Below are 15,993 nucleotides of genomic sequence, written 5' to 3' on the forward strand. Positions count from 1 at the left end.
GATGAGATTCTTGTCGAATGACGGAGGAGATTCTAGTCGAATCCCGGATGAAATTCTTGTCAAATCCCACTTGGGATTCTTGTCGAATTTCGGATGGGATTCTTGTAGGATATCGAAAGGGATTCTTGTCAAATCACGAAATCGATTCTGGTCAAATCCCGGTAAGAGTTTTTGTAGAATCACTGAAGAGATTCTTGTCGAATCCCGAAATGAAGGTTTGTCGAATCCAGGAAAGGATTTTTATTGAATCCTAGAAGGGATTCTTGTCGAAACCTGGAAGGGATTGTAGTCGAATGCGTTACGGAATTGTTGTCGAGTCCCGTACGATATTCTTGTTGTCGAATGCCAGAAGGGACTCTTATCGAATCCCGGAAGGAAATCCTGTCGAAACCCGGAAAGGATTCTTGTCGAATCCCGCAAGAGATTCTTGTCGAATCCCTGAAGAGAATCTTATCCAATCCCGGAAGAGATTCTTGTCGAATCCTAGCAGGAATTCTTGTTGAATCACGGAAGGAATTCTTGTTGAATCCCGGAAGGGATTCCTGTCGAATTCCGGAAGGGATTCCTGTCGAATCCCGGAAGGGATTCGTGTCGAATCCCATAAGGGATTCTTGTCGAATCCCGGAAGGGATTCTTGTCGAATCCCGGAAGGGATTCTTGTCGAATCCCGGAAGGGATTCTTGTCGAATCTCGGAAGGGATTCTTGTCGAATCCCGGAAGGGATTTTTGTCGAATCCCGGAAGGGATTCTTGTCGAATCCCGGAAGGGATTCTTGTCGAATCCCGGAAGGGATTCTTGTCGAATCCCGGAAGGGATTCTTGTCGAATCCCGGAAGGATTCTTGTCGAATCCCGGAAGGGATTCTTGTCGAATCCCGGAAGGGATTCTTGTCGAATCCCGGAAGGGATTCTTGTCGAATCCCGGAAGGGATTCTTGTCGAATCCGGGAAGGATTCTTGTCGAATCCGAGAAGGATTCTTGTCGAATCCCGGAAGGGAATCTTGTCGAATCCCGGAAGGGATTCTTGTCAAATCCCGGAGAGGATTCTTGTCGAATCTCGAAGGGGATTCTTGTCGAATCTCGGAAGGGATTCTTGTCGCAGCTCGGAGAAGATTCTTGTCGAATCCCGGAAGGGATTCTTGTCGAATCCCGGAAGGGATTCTTGTCGAATCCCGGAAGGGATTCTTGTCGAATCCCGGAAGGGATTCTTGTCGAATCCCGGAAGGGATTCTTGTCGAATCCCGGAAGGGATTCTTGTCGAATCCCGGAAGGGATTCTTGTCGAATCCCGGAAGGGATTCATGTCGAATCCCGGAAGGGATTCTTGTCGAATCCCGGAAGAGATTCATGTCGAATCCCGGAAGGGATTCTTGTCGAATCCCGGAAGGGATTCTTGTCGAATACCGGAAGGGATTCTTGTCGAATCCCGGAAGGGATTCTTGTTGAATCCCGAATCTCGGCAGGGATTCTTGTCGAATCCCGGAAGGGATTCTTGTCGAATCCCGGAAGGGATTCTTGTCGAATCCCGGAAGGGATTCTTGTCGAATCTCGGAAGGGATTCTTGTCGAATCCCGGAAGGGATTCTTTTCGAATCCCGGAAGGGATTCTTGTCGAATCCCGGAAGGGATTCTTGTCGAATCCCGGAAGGGATTCTTGTCGAATCCCGGAAGGGATTCTTGTCGAATCCCGGAAGGGATTCTTGTCGAATCCCGGAAGGTATTCTTGTCGAATCCCAGAAGGGATTCTTGTCGAACTCCGGAAGGGATTCTTGTCGAATCCAAGAAGGGATTCTAGTCGCATCCAGGAAGGGATTCTTTTCGAATCCAGGAAGGGATTCTTGTCGAATCCAGGAAGGGATTCTTGTCGAATCCCGGAAGGAATTCTTGTTAAATCCCGGAGAATCTCGCAAGGGATTGTTGTCGATTCCTGGATGGGATTCTTGTCGACTCCCGGAAGGGATTCTTGTCGAATCCCGGAAGGGATTCTTGTCAAATCCCGGAAGGGATTCTTGTCGAATCCCGGCAGGGATTCTTGTCGAATCCCCGAAGGAATTCTTGTCGAATCCCGGAAGGGATTCTTGTCAAATTCCAGAAGGGATTCTTGTCGATTCCCGGAAGGGATTCTTGCCGAATCCCGGAAGGGATTCTTGCCGAATCCCGGAAGGGATTCTTGTCGAATCCCGGAAAGGATTCTTGTCGAATCCCGGAAGGGATTCTTGTCGAATCCCGGAAGGGATTCATGTCGAATCCCGGAAGGGATTCTTGACGAATCCCGGAAGGGATTCTTGTCGAATCCCGGAAGGGATTGTTGTCGAACTCGGAGGATTCTTGTCGAATCCCGGAAGGATTCTTGTCGAATCGGAAGGATTCTTGTCGAATCCGGAAGGATTCTTGTCGAATCCGTAAGGGATTCTTTTCGAATCCCGGAAGGGATTCTTGTCGAATCCCGGAAGGGATTCTTGTCGAATCCCGGAAGGGATTCTTGTCGAATCCCGGAAGGGATTCTTTTCGAATTTCGGAAGGGATTCTTGTCGAATCCCGGAAGGGATTCTTGTCGAATTCGGGAAGGGATTCTTGTCGAATTCGGGAAGGGATTCTTGTCGAATCCCGGAAGGGATTCTTGTCGAATCTCGGAAGGGATTCTTGTCGAATCCCGGAAGAGATTCTTGTTGAATCCCGGAAAGGATTCTTGTCGATTCCCGGAAAGGATTCTTGTCGAATCCCGGAAGGGATTCTTGTCGAATACCGGAAGGGATTCTTGTCGAAACCCGGAAGGGATTCTTGTCGAATCCCGGAAGGGATTCTTGTCGAATACCGGAAGGGATTCTTGTCGAAACCCGGAAGGGATTCTTGTCGAATACCAGAAGGGATTTTTGTCTAATCCCGGAAGGGATTGTTGTCGAATCCCGGAAGGGATTCTCGTCGAATCCCGGAAGGGATTCTTATCGAATCCCGGAAGGGATTCCTATCGAATCCCGGAAGGGATTCTTAGCGAATCTCGGAAGGGATTCTTGTCGAATCCCGGAAGGGATTCTTATCGAATCCCGGAAGGGATTCTTATCGAATCCCGGAAGGGATCCTTGTTGAATCCAGGAAAGAAAGGATTGTTGAAAAGGAAAGAAGGGATTGAATCCCGGAAGGGATTGTCGTCGAATTTCGGAATGGATTCTCGTCTAATTCCGCAATAGATTCTCGTCCAATCCCGGAATGGATTCTTGTCGAATCCCGGAGAAGATTCTTGTCAAATACCGGAAGGGATTCTTGTCGAGTCCTGGAGAAGATTCTTATCGAATACCGGAAGGGATTCTTGTCGAATCTCGGGAGGGATTCTTGTTGAATCCCGGAGAAGATTCTTGTCGAATACCGAAAGGGATTGTTGTCGAATCTCGGAAGGGCTACTTTTCGAATCCTGGATGGGATTCTTGTCGTCTCTTGGAAGAGATTCTTGTCGAATCCCGGAAGGGATTTTTGTTGAATCCCAAAAGGAATTCTTGTCGAATCCCGGAAGGGATTCTTGGCGAATCCCGGAAGGGATTCTTGTCGAATGCCGGGAGGGATTCTTGTCGCATCCCGGAGAGGATTCTTTTTTAATTCCAGAAGGGATTTTTTTCGAATCCCGGAAAGAAGGGATTCTCGTCGAATCCCCGAAGGAATTCTTGTCGAATCCCGGAAGGGATTCTTGTCAAATCCCAGAAGGGATTCTTGTCGATTCCCGGAAGGGATTCTTGCCGAATCCCGGAAGGGATTCTTGTCGAATCCCGGAAGGGATTCTTGTCGAATCCCGGAAGGGATTCTTGTCGAATCCCGGAAGGGATTCTTGTCGAATCCCGGAAGGGATTCATGTCGAATCCCGGAAGGGATTTTTGACGAATCCCGGAAGGGATTCTTGTCGAATCCCGGAAGGGATTCTTGTCGAATCCCGGAAGGGATTCTTGTCGAATCCCGGAGGGGATTCTTGTCGAATCCCGGAGGGGATTCTTGTCGAATCCCGGAGGGGATTCTTGTCGAATCCCGGAGGGGATTCTTTTCGAATCCCGGAGGGGATTCTTGTCGAATCCCGGAGGGGATTCTTGTCGAATCCCGGAGGGGATTCTTGTCGAATCCCGGAGGGGATTCTTGTCGAATCCGTAAGGATTCTTGTCGAACTCGGAAGGATTCTTGTCGAATCCGGAAGGATTCTTGTCGAATCCCGGAAGGATTCTTGTCGAATCCCGGAAGGGATTCTTGTCGAATCCCGGAAGGGATTCTTGTCGAATCCCGGAAGGGATTCTTGTCGAATTCGGGAAGGGATTCTTGTCGAATCCCGGAAGGGATTCTTGTCGAATCTCGGAAGGGATTCTTGTCGAATCCCGGAAGAGATTCTTGTTGAATCCCGGAAAGGATTCTTGTCGATTCCCGGAAAGGATTCTTGTTAAATCCCGGAGAATCTCGCAAGGGATTGTTGTCGATTCCTGGATGGGATTCTTGTCGACTCCCGGAAGGGATTCTTGTCGAATCCCGGCAGGGATTCTTGTCGAATCCCCGAAGGAATTCTTGTCGAATCCCGGAAGGGATTCTTGTCAAATCCCAGAAGGGATTCTTGTCAAATCCCGGAAGGGATTCTTGCCGAATCCCGAAAGGGATTCTTGCCGAATCGGAAGGGATTCTTGTCGAATCCGGAAGGATTCTTGTCGAATCGGAAAGGATTCTTGTCGAATCCCGGAAAGGATTCTTGTCGAATCCGGAAGGGATTCATGTCGAATCAGAAAGGATTTTGACGAATCCCGGAAGGGATTCTTGTCGAATCCGGAAGGATTCTTGTCGAATCCGTAAGGAATTCTTGTCGAATCCCGGAAGGATTCTTGTCGAATCCCGGAAGGATTCTTGTCGAATCCCGGAAGGATTCTTGTCGAATCCCGGAAGGATTCTTGTCGAATCGGAAGGGATTCTTGTCGAATCCGGAGGATTCTTGTCGAATCGGAAGGATTCTTGTCGAATCCCGGAAGGGATTCTTGTCGAATCCCGGAAGGATTCTTGTCGAATCCCGGAAGGATTCTTGTCGAATCCCGGAGGATTCTTGTCGAATCGGAAGGATTCTTGTCGAATCCCGGAAGGGATTCTTGTCGAATCCCGGAAGGGATTCTTGTCGAATCCCGGAAGGGATTCTTTTCGAATTTCGAAAGAAATTCTTGTCGAATCCCGGAAGGGATTCTTGTCGAATCACGGAAGGGATTCTTGTCGAATTCGAGAAGGGATTCTTGTCGAATTCGGGAAGGGATTCTTGTCGAATCCCGGAAGGGATTCTTGTCGAATCCCGGAAGGGATTCTTGTCGAATCTCGGAAGGGATTCTTGTCGAATCCCGGAAGAGATTCTTGTTGAATCCCGGAAAGGATTCTTGTCGATTCCCGGAAAGGATTCTTGTCGAATCCCGGAAGGGATTCTTGTCGAATACCGGAAGGGATTCTTGTCGAAACCCGGAAGGGATTCTTGTCGAATCCCGGAAGGGATTCTTGTCGAATCCCGGAAGGGATTCTTGTCGAATACCGGAAGGGATTCTTGTCGAAACCCGGAAGGGATTCTTGTCGAATACCAGAAGGGATTTTTGTCGAATCCCGGAAGGGATTCTTGTCGAATCCCGGATGGGATTGTTGTCGAATCCCGGAAGGGATTGTTGTCGAATCCCGGAAGGGATTCTTGTCGAATCCCCGAAGGGATTCTTGTCGAATCCCGGAAGGGATTCTTATCGAATCCCGGAAGGGATTCCTATCGAATCCCGGAAGGGATTCTTAGCGAATCTCGGAAAGGATTCTTGTCGAATCCCGGGAGGGATTCTTGTCGCATCCCGGAGAGGATTCTTTTTTAATTCCAGAAGGGATTTTTTTCGAATCCCGGAAAGAAGGGATTCTCGTCGAATCCCGGAAGGAATTCTTGTCGAATCCCGGAAGGTATTCTCGTCGATCCCCGAAAGGAATTCTTGTCGAATCTCGTAAGGGATTCTTGTCGAATCCCGGAAGGGATTCTCGTCGAATCCTGGAAAGGATTTCCTTCGAGTATTTGAAAGGCATTTTTGTCGATTCCCTGAGGAAATTTTCGTCGAATTCCGGAAGGGATTCTCGTCGAATCTCGGAAAGTATTCTCGTCGAATCCCGGAGGACATACTTGTCGAATACCGGAGGGGATACTCGTTGGATCCCGGAGAAAATTTTCGTCGAATCTCGGGTTGGATTCTCGTTGAATCCCGGAATGGATTCTCGTCGATTCCCGTAATATATTCTCTTCCAATCCCGGAATGGGTTCTTGTCGGATCCCGGAATATTTTTTTGTCGGGTCCCGGAATGGATTCTCGTCGGATCCCGTAATGGATTCTCGTCGAATCCTGGAAAGGATTCTCGTCCAATCCCGGAATGGATTCTCGTCCAATCCCGGAATAGATTCCCGTAGAATCTCGGAATGTATTCTCTTAAATCCTGGAATGGATTCTCGTCGAATCCCGGAATGGATTCTCGTCGATTCCCGGAAGGGATTCTCTTCGAATCCCAAAAAGGAATCTTTTTGAATCCCCAAAGGATTTCCTTTCGAATCCCGGAAGGATTTCTCTTCGAATCCCGGAAGGATTTCTCCTCGAATCCCGGAAGTATTTCTCTCCGAATTCCAGAAGAGATTCTCTTCGAATTCCGGAAGGGATTCTCTTAGAATCCCGGAAAGGATTCTCGTCGAATCCTGGAAGGGATTTTCGTCGAATCTCAAAGAGGATTTTTGTCGAATCTTAGAAGGGATTTTCGTAGAATCTTAGAAAAAATTCTTTCCGAATCACGGATGAGAATATTGTCGAATCGCGGAAGGAGTCGTGTCGTGTCCCGGAAGGAATTCTTGTCGGATCATTGAAGAGATTCTTGTCGAATCCCGGAAGGGATTGTTGTCGAATCGTGGAAGAGATTGTTGACGAATCCCGGAAGGGATTCTAGTTGAGTTCCGGAAAGGATTCTTGTCGATTCCCGGAAGGAATTATTGTCGAATTCCGGAATTCCGAAAATTCTTGTTGTATCCTGGAAGAGATTCGTTCCGAATCAAAGAATGAATACTTTCCAAATCTCAAAATGGATTATTGTCAAATCTTAAAAGAAATTTATGTCGATTCCCAAAAGTGTTTCTTGACGAATTCCGGAAAGGATTCTTGTCGAATCCTGGAAGGAATTGTTGTCGGTGCCCGGGAGGGATTCTTGTCGAATCTCGAAAGGGATTTTGTCAACAACAATCATATACAGAATTCTAGAAGAATCTGTTCGAATCTCGGAATAGATTCTTTTAGAATTAATAAAGTTTATTTTAGAATTTTGGATGGAATTGTACAAGTTCTATTTCAATTCTGGACAGAATTCTTTTTCAAAACTAGCTACCATTACTTTCAGTTTTTAATTTGAAACAAAAGCTCGGTTTCAAAAACACCGTACGACAGTTCGGCTCAATGGAACAAGAAAAACATAGCACTACTATCGGCTCGCCTAATAATAATAAAGTCTGAACCTCCATCCCCATGTTCATGGAGTGGAACGACGTCGATAGGGGACTTCGGGACTCAAGGGCAGTGGACGAGGCATGGCCTCTCCACCACGATTCGTTGTGTTGTATCCAAACAGAACCCAACAGAAATTGGATGCTGCGCCAAGTTGAATCTTGGATCCTTCCAGCACTGCATTGAAATGGTTTCGTTCTCTCCTTCGCACAAGCATATCAGTAGAAGTGAATCTTGTCAAATCGCCTACGGCAGCGCGTTTTATGCTCCGACGATTAGGGATGGTCGGGTTTTACATTGTGCAAACGAATATAGACCGGAACCTCAAATATTTTGAATAAATGGACAAATACGAGCTGGACTTGACCTGATTCTTGTTCATCAAATTTAAACCCTACAACGAGAAGAATTGCTAACAAGCCTCAGAATTGTTCAAATAATTAAAAAAATATCAGTACTTTGTTTTCCTCAATTCCGATCCCGATATTTTTTATCCAGCGAATTCGTTCCCGAACCGAACCCAAACTTGATCATCTCTAACCGATGGCTTCAACGGTCATTTGCTTGCGCCGAGGACGACGACGGATTCGCACCGATTCGCGATCCAAGTCGGTCGCAGTTATGCAATCCGAAACTGTGCACTGGAGTCTGCTGAGGGACGAGAGGATATCTGTGGGCGAGGTCAACTGCAGAACCGGTTCCAGTCCCTTCGCATAATTGTTTCTTGTGGTGGTTCATGTGTTCAAGCTTTTAAGGCCCTTAAACAGGCAGCGATGTGGTTGCTGTAATTTCTGCAAAAAATCATGATAGGCGGTGGATTGGTTAAGATGTAAGACCTTCATTACCTTTGTATCCGTTTTGGCATTGCAAGTCTATAACAACTTGTGACACTTAATTCAATGCTCTAGATGCAGTTCCATTATCAATTATTATGATCTTTCGTTGTCAACGAATGCCAGAATTTTGATATTGTGTGGCAAGCAAAATGACTCTATTCTGAGCCCACAGTAATTGATGAAATGTTTAAAGTGAAAGATTGTCTCAGCAGACCCACGAATCGAACCCGCTTCCTACGGATTTGTAATCGTAGAACCTTGTTCGTAGAATGGAAAGGTTCTACATTGTGTTGAGCTTTGATTCCTTCTTCAATCATTATTTTTCCTTACGTTTTCTGTTATCCCAATTCGTGGATCTTTCTCGTTTTCTATAGGACTCGTTTGCCTCAAGTCGGGTATATCCCGCGGACACTTATCGCATCGAACGCCACACAACTAAAATATACAAGTTTTGCATATTTAACTAGTTCTATCGTACCGCCGATGCTGCCGCCACCACATCAATCTCAATGGCCAACCAATTCCCGAACATGTTTCACCTTCACCATTTCAGAATTTTATTTGCCTAATAATAACCTCGACGTTGTACTTCACCCAAAACCGGACGAGGTCTTTTGTAATGACTTGCTTATTTGTGCGTACATTTCGCGGCAACCGTAATCGTACCATCACAACTAGATAATGTTTTTGCTCACGAACGGCAATCAAATATTGATCGTATTCATTTGTTTGATGATCGTCGTCGAACCGACTTTCCCATGGAATCACGACAGGAAACGACCCTCGATCCTAATCCTCTCAGCGATTTGGCAATTTCCCGATGGGTGATTTTCACACCACCGATTTCACACCTTTGAACCTGCGTCTTTCAATTCAATCGACGAAAACAACCATCAGCATCGGAAATGAAACCAATCACGGGAATTTGAACTCAGGTCTGAGCTTGATTTATGAAATTATTACATCGTCAATTCCGAAAAGTGGTGAAATAGAGATCCCTTTGCGCAAGTGCAAAATCTCCAGTACAAAAAGAATTGGACCGAACCCGAGGTTGACTACGTTTTCCAGGGATTTTTAAAGTTTAAAAACCTTGTTCTTTGTACCTGTTCCTGCCGCCGTCGTACAGTAGGGCGGGATTGAAAAAAAATGAACGAGATATTAAAGAACAAGTTTTGATTTCTTCAAAATTACTGTATTTCGCATGTATCAATTGCATCCAAGAATTGCATGAGCCACATTTCAGTTTAACCCACTCAAATTATAGATGTTCATCATTTTCGAAAAAGTTATCCGATTTCAAAATTCGCCCCACTGTGTACCACCTCCGGTGCACCGGCCCTCGTCACTTCGCACAAAAAGCGGATTAGTTGGCAGGATGCTTGATTGTATCGTCATTTCGGTTGTCTAAGATGCTGAAATTCGGCGAAATTTCCAGCCCCGTTCCCCGATGAGAGGAAGGTGGACGTAGGGGCGTTGCATTGTTTGGCCAACAATGAAACAAAGGGCTGGACCACAAATGGAAGAACGGCGATTCTGTTTGTGAGGTTGTGCTGGAGGATAGCTTTATGAAAATATTCCCGTTTCTGCCGAGGTCAGCGGGATGCAGCTTCATCTACCTGTTGGAGATAGGAATTCTATTGCAAAACTAATTTTATCAAAGCTTGACTGCTGTTGATCTTCTCAGATGTATGGACGTAAATAAGTTACGAAAAGAATTAACGAAGTATGAATTGAAATGATCAGAGATTGCAAAATATGGTCAAATCGCACATGAATGTTCCTTAAAAGATTTGAATTTGGAAATTTAAAATAGGGACTTGAAATCGAGCCCTACTCAGCCTAGCAGAAACATAAATGCGCGGTTATAATGTATGACCACGAAGAAGTTCGCTTCCCGGTCCGCTTTAGGAAATTTTTGTGGTGAAAGATGCCTCAACTACCCTCGACATAAGAATATCATCGTGTCAGTCTCAATAAATGATTCCAAACCTCGCAGTAAATTGCTTAGTAAATACTGGGCAGCGAAGCAGAAACTGGAATCTGGAGAATTTTGAATTTTGGAACTTTCAAATGCAATTTAATAATTGAAATTTATTTATTTTTTTAGTTTTAAAGTTCTTAAGATTTTAGTTCCTTTTAAATTTTGGAAACTTTCTAGACAGCCTAGGCACAGCGCATCTGTAATAGAATACTAAGCTGATGTGCAGGACAAGCTCCAGTTGGAATGTAGAGCCTCATCTATGATTCAGAAGATTTCTAGAAATATTTGTTTGAATTTTTAAGAATTTGTTTAAGGAAAAATCTGAAAATAATAATTTTTGAATTTTTTATACCTTCTTGAATTCTTCAATTTCAAAAACTTAAGGGGCAATTCAAATATGACGTCCACTACTCTTTAAGCCCCCCTCCTTCCCTCTATCACGCTTTTTGTATACCAAGTATGTACATGCACTGTCACAAAATCTTAGACCCCGGCCCTCCTAAACCCTCCTCCAAAATAAAAAATCAAATTCTAAAATTTAGAAATTTTTCGGTTTTAAATTTTTCAATCTTTGAATATTTAAATTTTTTATGTAATTTTATATAAATTCTGGGTTTTTTTATTTTTAAATTTTTGTCTTCCTAAATTAACAAATTTTTAAAGCTTTTATCTTCGATTTCTAAAATTTTTAAATACACTAACCCCACAATCATGGGTCACACACTAATATGAGTCATTTCCATTTGACTAATTATTGTTACAAAGTGACCCATATATGTGGGGCCAGTGTATTTGGTTTTGTAATTTTTGAATATTTGAAATCTAAAAGTCTTAAATTTTTAAATTAATAAATTTCTAAATTTTTCAATATATATATTTTTTAATTTTTTTGTGTTTTATATTTTAAATTTTTGAAGTTTTGAATTGTTCTTAAATTTCAAATTTTTAATTAAAAAATGATTTTTTAAATTTTTATCTCTTAGCTTTTAAAATATTTAAAATCCGAAGATTTTTAATCTTAGTGTTTTTCAATTTTTAATTTTTTGTAACATCAAATTTTTAATCTGATTTTTTTGATTTTCAAAATTCTAAATCTTGGATTTTTTAATTATTTCACCCTTTGATTTTAAAAATTTGAAAATTTTAGTTTTCTTATTTTTCAAGTTTTTGTATTTTAGAATTTTTACGTTTTGAAAGCTTTGAATTTTGAGAACATTTGTTTTTGAGAACATTTGTTTTTCAGATAATTTTTTTCAAAAAATTTGAATTACTGAATTTTTATTTATTTTTTTTTTGATTTGTATAAACTTTTTAAATTATAAATTTTTGAATCCTCAATTTTTTTAATTTCTGTTGATTTTTATTTTAAAATTTTGAAACTTGAATTTTGATTAATGATGATTTAATGATTTAATGATGATTTAAAAACTTTTTAAATACAACCATTTCCAATTCTTGAATTTTTGAATTTTTAAATATTTGATCCTTTGTATTTTCAAAATTGTATTATTTTTTTCATTTTTTATTTATTTTTTAGTTTTCAATATATGAATTTTTTGAGTTTTTGAACCCTTGTATTTTTGCATATACAATTTCTAAAAATTTTCAGTTTTGGAATTTTCAAATTTGTATATTGTTAAATTTTCAAAATTTGGAATCTTGGAATTTTTAGGTTTTTTTGTATATTAAAAAAAATATTACATATAAAAATTTTGTATATATCTCTAAATATAAATATTTTTTAGTTTTGAATTTTGAAGTTTACAAACTTTAAGTCTTCCTATTTATTTTAAATTTTCAATGTTTTGTTTCTTGTTTATTTATTTATTCAAAAACATTAAGGACTTTAATTTGTTATTTTTGTTTAATTCTTTGATTTTTGATTCTTTTAATTTTGGTGCTACAATTTTCAATTTAAGAATTTTCAAATTTATAAATATTTATATTTTTAAGTTCTTATATTTTGAAATGTTTGAACATATGAATTCTATCATTTTTATTTTTTTTATATCTTAAAATTCTTGAATTTCTCAATTTTATATGATTTGGCTTTATTTTAATTTATGAATTTTCCTATTTATTGCATTTTTAGATATAACAATTTCCAATTTTTGGATTTTCAAATCTTTACATATTTAAGTTTTCGATTTTTTTTTTAATTTGAGCCTTTGTATTTAAAATGATTTTTTTTTTAATTTTTATATATTTGAAGTTATTTTTTTTTTAGTTTTTATATTTTTGGAGTGCGTAGCATGCCGTGATCGCGAGCAGACGGGAAAAAGTTTTACACACCATGTTCTGTCACAAAAAAAAACCAACGGAAATTCAAGATTTTTCAGTGCACTTATTTTAAGATAATATTTGTGATGAGCGGATGCTGTGCTGTTTGTTTGCCATTCCATTGAAATCTTTGTAGCTCAAGCAATCGTTATTGGAATAATTCAACCAACATCGCAGCTCGAATGATTGTTAGAGGGAACCCATTTCATCCACGCGACTTCGAAGGTGATTTAACATCGAAGCTGGGCATAAGGATGTCTCGAGATCGAACGAATGGCTCAGGTTTGATACATAAAAGATATTTATAGGAGTAGGTATCAAAACTTCGGTAAGTCAGATCCTTTCTTATTCATGTTCAATACCAATACAAAGTTAACATACACTAATCATCTAACTAAAAATGAGGTACTTTCGTCAAGACATATGATCTGTGTACCTGTTTTGCGACGGTTATCCTGAGAAATAACACTTTTTTTTAATTTGATTCAGGATTTGATTGATATTGTTTCAAAAACTTATCCGCTGGTACTAATTTCACGGAGAAAAGCAATTCTAAATATATAATAGGACGGGCAAGATGGGTCGCCTGAGGCGAACTCTCAAAACATCAAAACAACTGTTTTAACTTTTAAACATGAATCTATAAAAATAACCAAGGGTATGAGATAACGAACAATTCCACTTTTTATGTCATTTTGAATCGCCTACTATGCAGGAGCAGGACAACGTCTGCCGGGTCAACTAGTTGAATAATATTTTACATGTCTTTCTGTTATATTTTTATTATTCACATCATAAAATAGGAGAAACTGGACACACATGATCTCCACTTTTTTATTTTTTTTTTTCGAATTTTCTCGATGTAACATGCGAGCGCAAGCTTTTTCGTGTTGGACGCAGAACAACCGCGCGGTTATCGAAATGTCCGATTCTGCAGTGCTGGTGAGATACAACTATAAGAAAATGAAAAAATCAGTTTTTTTTTGTGTTTTGTATTGGACATAAAATGATCGCGCGATTATCTTAATGTCCGGTTCTGTTGTGCGGGTGGGTAAATTAATAAGAAAGTGAAACAATCAGTGCAGGTTTGTTCGTGTTTTGTAGGACGTAGAACGATCGCAAATCGCGTCCATGTTTTCTTCATTAAGCAGAACGATCAGCCGGTCATCAACATTGTGTTCTGCTTTGTACGGTAAGCAGAACGATCGGCCGGTCACCGAAATTTTGTTCTGCGCAGTGTGGGTAAGTAAATTAATTAGAAAGTTAAAATTTAGATCGCGTCCAGACATGTTTTCTTAGGGGAGCAGAACGATCGGCCGGTCATCGAGACTTTGTTCTGCTTTGTGCGGTAAGCAGAACGATCAGCCGGTCACCGAAATTTTGTTCTGCTTTGTGCGGCCTTAAATGAAAATTATTAGTTTTGTTTTTATCGATCAAATTACACGCTATACACGGCATACCGTTTACCAAAACGAACCCTGCCACACTCCCTACCCCATATATCCAACATCCCAGTGATTTCTCGTGGAAGTGCAGATGACTCGTCGGCTTCTATCAAAGCGAGAATCATGGCAACATTTTCCTACCCATTCCTCAATTGACCTGCATTCGGACACGGCCGGCGCTGGTATTGCTTATTTTTGGGTCACCAGTTCTTACACATTGAAGATGATGTTAGTCCCAAACTTCATCTGTTGGTTCTCTGTGTAATTACAGCTGACCTGGCAATAACGGAGTAGCAACCGTGGGCGGTCAATCATGCTCATGCTCATGCTCATGCTCATTTGAAGTTATTTTTTTTAGTTTTTATATTTTTGAATCCTTGATTTTTTTTATTCTTCGCATTCTTAAATTTCCAAATTTTTCAGTTTTAGAATCATGAGAAATTTCAAATTTTAAAATATTATAATTTTTAGGTTGTTATTTTGTTTTATTTTCAATCCTAAAATTTTTGTGTTGTGTCTTAAAATTTTCTAATCTTTAGGAAAAAATAAATAGGCATTTCTATTTTTAATGTTGAGACTTCTTATTTATTTGAAAATTTTAGTATTTTAATTTTTGTTTTATTATTTATTCAAAAACATTTAAAACCACAAAATTTTAAATTTTTTTGAATACTAAGGTTTTTAGATATTCGAATCTTCTGAATTTTGATTCTTTGGTACTTTTGAATTTCAAAAGTTTTAAATACAGTAATATCCCGATTTTATCACCCCCCTGATGACCATTTGAGTTGCATAATGTTCATCAAAGCACCCATTTCGTTGGTATGGAAAAGTAGGCCGTTTTATGACTCAACGGCGAACTGAAAACCAGATATTATGATCGGGAATTGCAAAAAATCCTTTAAAGCACTCATTTGCGTGCTATAATGGAGAACCAGCATTAGAACAGTAGTTACATGACTACATTTAGCTAAATTGGCTTGGGTGATGTAGGATTGAGATGAAGTGGATTAAAATTAAACTGATTTCTAATATTTTGATTCATTAGCTCTACTTCTAAATACTCATAAACTGTTGAACACTTAAAACAGTCTATTATAAATTCCCGCCTGTTAACGATTAGGGAAATGTGAAATGGAAAATTATGAGCGTCACAGATAGAGAGAGATAGAAATAGACAGAATTGAGAGGATGCATGCATCAGTACAGAAGAGTCAGTTTTAAAGCAGGTGTTGTTGTGCAAGTGTGTGTAATGTGTAAAAAAATAATAATAAATCGAAATTTAAATAAATGAAATTGACAGAGTGAAAAGAAAATAATTGTTCCCTTTTATTCAAAATGTGAGAGTTCCTACACTGCCCTTCTACGCATAGTTGTCCCATGTTAGTTTTTGTGGATTTCGACTTTTCACCATAGAGCAGTCTATTTTGATGTATACTTTTATAAAACTCTAACAGGTTTCAAACTTTGTTCGGAAAATCATTGAAAACAACATCAAGTCTATTTGTCCCATTGCTTAATTTCTACGCATAATTGTCTCGCGGTGATTAAATTCATCATTATGGCGGATTCTGTTATTTTATGTAGCAACACACATTGAAATAGCATTTTCTGTTTAGATCTTGCAATCTTAGCCTGTTACACTGATTTGATGGGGGCAATTTGTACAATACTCATTCTAAGCGACACAATCACTTCAACCACGTGGAAAGTTCACTTCCATAGATAAAGCATGTGGAGACATATGTCAATCGCAGTAGTCATTCACGAAATCATGCATTGAACGGGGCTGATATGCGTAGAAACCATAAAACAACTGCTCTATTTCTCGGCATAACTGTCCCGCCAAACTATTTTCATGATCGTTGTCGCAAATTCTGTTTGTGAGTATAAAATAAGAATGATTTCAATGAAATTAAGTCTTCTGAATGGTTCTGTGATGTAATAATCTTATATTGCATT

General features: G+C 40.3%; 1 protein-coding gene across 1 annotated transcript in view; it reads left to right on the plus strand.

The window, feature by feature from the left end:
- LOC134202889 (M-phase inducer phosphatase-like) overlaps positions 1–15,993 on the plus strand; it is a 648,085-nt gene that overhangs the window by 460,392 nt on the left and 171,700 nt on the right. The window lies entirely within an intron of this gene.

The sequence above is a fragment of the Armigeres subalbatus genome, chromosome 1 (genome assembly GCF_024139115.2).
Source record: "Armigeres subalbatus isolate Guangzhou_Male chromosome 1, GZ_Asu_2, whole genome shotgun sequence".
Classification (NCBI taxonomy): domain Eukaryota; kingdom Metazoa; phylum Arthropoda; class Insecta; order Diptera; family Culicidae; genus Armigeres; species Armigeres subalbatus.